The sequence below is a fragment of the Cloeon dipterum genome, chromosome 4 (assembly GCF_949628265.1).
Source record: "Cloeon dipterum chromosome 4, ieCloDipt1.1, whole genome shotgun sequence".
Classification (NCBI taxonomy): domain Eukaryota; kingdom Metazoa; phylum Arthropoda; class Insecta; order Ephemeroptera; family Baetidae; genus Cloeon; species Cloeon dipterum.
This window is the reverse complement of record NC_088789.1, coordinates 34,107,052-34,110,478: the sequence shown is the minus strand read 5'-3', so window position 1 is coordinate 34,110,478 and position 3,427 is coordinate 34,107,052. Positions and strand designations below refer to the sequence as shown.

Here is a 3,427-nt window from a genome sequence, read left to right as displayed (position 1 = left end):
CGATTTTGAATTTTATCAACATTTAACATCACGTCAGGATTAATGGCTTCCACAGTTATTTTGAGAACCGGTTTCAGGAATGTCATTCGGCAGTTTTGGCTTTATATTTGAGCTGTAAAGCGGCGAAAACCTACGAAAAGATTCCAAGTTCGATGAAATTTGAAATTTTAATCTCAGGGTCTCGTTAGGTACAGACCCTGAAGGTCGATTTTGACCTTATTGTGTCTACCCTGGGCCCTCTTGGTGTGTCTAATCAAATGGTAAGAAGTAAAAATATTCTCGACTAATGATCGGTGACCTCGGTAAGTAAAGGCCATGCTCGGTCGAGCAGCGTCAAGCCGGATATGAATTTTCAAATTCAAATTAAAGCAAAACTGGCAAAACTATTGTTGCACCTCTGAAACCTGGTGTGCTTGTGCAGATATTCACGGGATACAATTTAGTCTTGAATCCTGAAAAAATATCAATGGGGACTAACATCCACTAATATTGAATTTTCCAAAAAAAGGTCGAGAAAGACTTGCAAGTTTTATAAAGTTAAAAGTTGTTCAGAATAAAAAACTAGGTTTGGCTGTGAAAATTCCAAGGTGATACCTAAATGCAGTCAAGTTACATTGCACCTTTCATTAACAGAATAAGCAAATAATATAATATAATATACAAATGAAAATAACAATTTTCAACCCCAAAAAATAGCGTACAATAGACCGCGGAGAACTGCACAGTACAAAAATGAGACTAATAGTTAAAATTATCACATTGATTATGTATATGTAGGCAATGCAGCAACAGAACAAATAATTATAAAAATTGAACGGTGATTTGCTGAACTTATTTTGGTTTCCACTGTTTCCAGCACAGTAAAATGAATTATTTTTAGTCCATAATGCACTGCAGCAAGATTAATTCCTTAAAGGAATTAAAATAGGAATTATACAATGGCACCATCAGCTGTAATTGACTTAAGATACTTAAGGCATTTGAGATGGTTGATTTTAAGCCTATGATAATTGTCAAAGTAATAGATTAAAAATTTTAGTTGCCACAATTAACTGTCTAGAAAATTGCTTTAATTTAAAATATGCCGCAAACATACTGTATACTATTCACATAAATCTGTTTAGGAATTCAACTGTTGCAAACATTAGTACAAAAAATGAATAATATATTGAAATTTTGAGTCAAAATTAATTTTGAAGACATACACAAAATTTAACACAAAAAATAACCATGGAACACACACAGAATTACCACTTTATCTCCCAACACTCATGTCATCGTCCAGCAGCACTATACTATGTATCTTGTCATGTTGCTTTTCGTCTCCTGAGTCCAGTCCCATTTATGTACTGTCGGCACTCATTGTCAGTTGAAAATGGAAACAAAACAGCAGATGATAACCCTGCAAAATAAAATAAAAAGAATCAATTTTCTACTCATTAATATCGCCATGTATTCAACTGCATACCTGGATACACCGGAGACGGGAGAAGTTTTGTTTAGTTGTCCAGGCTTGAAATCCGGATGGCCATCGCGTACAGGCAGCTATTCCCGACCAGGACATCAAAACAGAAGATCAGGGCGGGACGCGGTGCAAGCCTGATGACACAAAGAATGATTTAAAAGCGATTTAAAATGACGATTTTTAAGTAAATGTACGCGCGCGTATTTTTTAAGCCCCCCGTGATCGAATCTATGTAAATTCATAATTCCCTTACCTTGTAAAACATCCATCGTCCTTCCAAGGATCCGTTGTAGTAGTCCATTTGTCGAAAAATGACCAAAAACACTGAGAAAATCTCTGCCGACAATGATGATGCAATCCTCAACCGTCCCAAGTTCAAACACAAACAGTCAGTCAGCGAGCATGCGAGCAAAGCGGCAGCTGTTGCTGCTAGCCGCTGCCGACAGTGGCGCCACACTTGCGGTCAACCAGTGTAGCCAAGAAAACGCGCGCGATATATTATGCTGCCTGAGCACGGAAGTACTCAAAACGAGTAAATTAAAAGAGTTTAAAATGCTAATTAGAGTATTACAAGTCAAAAAATTTTTAATAAATAATTAATAACGAAACACGGACTAAATAATTAATTGTGATTTTGAGGTTGCCCATTGGTTAACCATTGGGTAACCCGTTTTGGTTATCAAAGTTAATATTTTAATTTACTTGTGTAATTATACTAGATAAATTAAAATCTGGACTGAAAAAATTCTGACAAAATTTTAGAGTAAAAACTAGTGTAAGAAATATAGTGCCCACGCTTCGGTTAACCATTGGGTGGCCAAAAGGTAACCCTCGAGTGGTTATTTTAAAATGCATCAAAATTTTTATTTTTACTTATTAAATAACATTTTTTTTCTTTGCCCAAAAATTAACCCAAAAATTCCATACACCGGTCACACCGCAGTTATCCGATCCGAGCTACCCGAAAGGTGCCCTTTGGGTGCCCACGGCTGGGCACTGGCAAATTGAGGTGGTCCAAGCCAAAAATAAAAAAAATCCAATCAAACCAGGTTCAGGGTCATGCCTTGCATGCAAAACCACCCTTTGTTTAAATTTTTTTATGTGACCGCAAGTGACCATGGTTAACCCCCTGCCCGCTCCGAGTACCCGAAAGGTGCCCGATGAGTGCCCAACACTGGGCACTGCCATTTTGAGATGGTCAAAGCTAAATTTAAAAAAATTCCAATGAAAAATGCTTCAGGGTCACGTTTTAAACGCAAAACAACCCTTTGTTTAATATATTTTAGGTAACCGCAAGTGACCCCCCTGCCCGCTCTCGGTATCCGAAAGGTGCCCGATGGGTGCCCAAGACTGGGCACTGGCAATTTCGGTGATCCGAGCCAAATTTCAAAAAAATTCCAATGAAACATGAATCAGGATCATGCCTGAAATGCAAAACCACCCTTAGTTTAAATTTTGTTACGTGACCGCAAGTGACCCCCTGCCCGCTCTCGGTATCCGAAAGGTGCCCGATGGGTGCCCAAGACTGGGCACTGGCAATTTCGATGATCCAAGCCAAATTTCGAAAAAATTCCAGTGAAACTTGATTCAGGATCATGCCTAAATTACAAAACCACGTTTTGTTCAACTTTTGTTGGGTGACCGAAAAGTGACCGCGGTCACCCCTCTGCTCGCTGGGGCCTGTCCATCCTGCTCGGCGTCACTCTGCTCCGGAGAATATGCATGGCGGCGCCTGCCTGCCCATCGAGCTTGGCGTCGTTCAGCTCTCTGGAATCTGCGAAGTGGCGCCTGCCCATGCTCATCACGCATATTATTGCAGCGAATTAGCATAATATTTGGGAACTGCGAATGACATGGTTGAATATTAGCTATAATTTTCATCATTAGTCAAATAAAGAAAAAAGTTTCGTACCTTTCTTGTGTCCACCCTACCCGACGCTTATTCTGACACTTATTTAGGTC

At 39.2% G+C, this 3,427-nt stretch overlaps 1 long non-coding RNA gene across 1 annotated transcript; it reads right to left on the bottom strand.

The window, feature by feature from the left end:
* Positions 1 to 343: 343 nt before the first annotated feature.
* On the bottom strand, positions 344 to 3,137 carry LOC135942838 (uncharacterized). Its single transcript, XR_010575134.1, has 3 exons — positions 1,719 to 3,137; positions 1,469 to 1,599; positions 344 to 1,402 (listed from the first exon to the last, which is right to left on the bottom strand). It is a non-coding gene; the product is annotated as an uncharacterized LOC135942838 (long non-coding RNA).
* Positions 3,138 to 3,427: the final 290 nt, after the last annotated feature.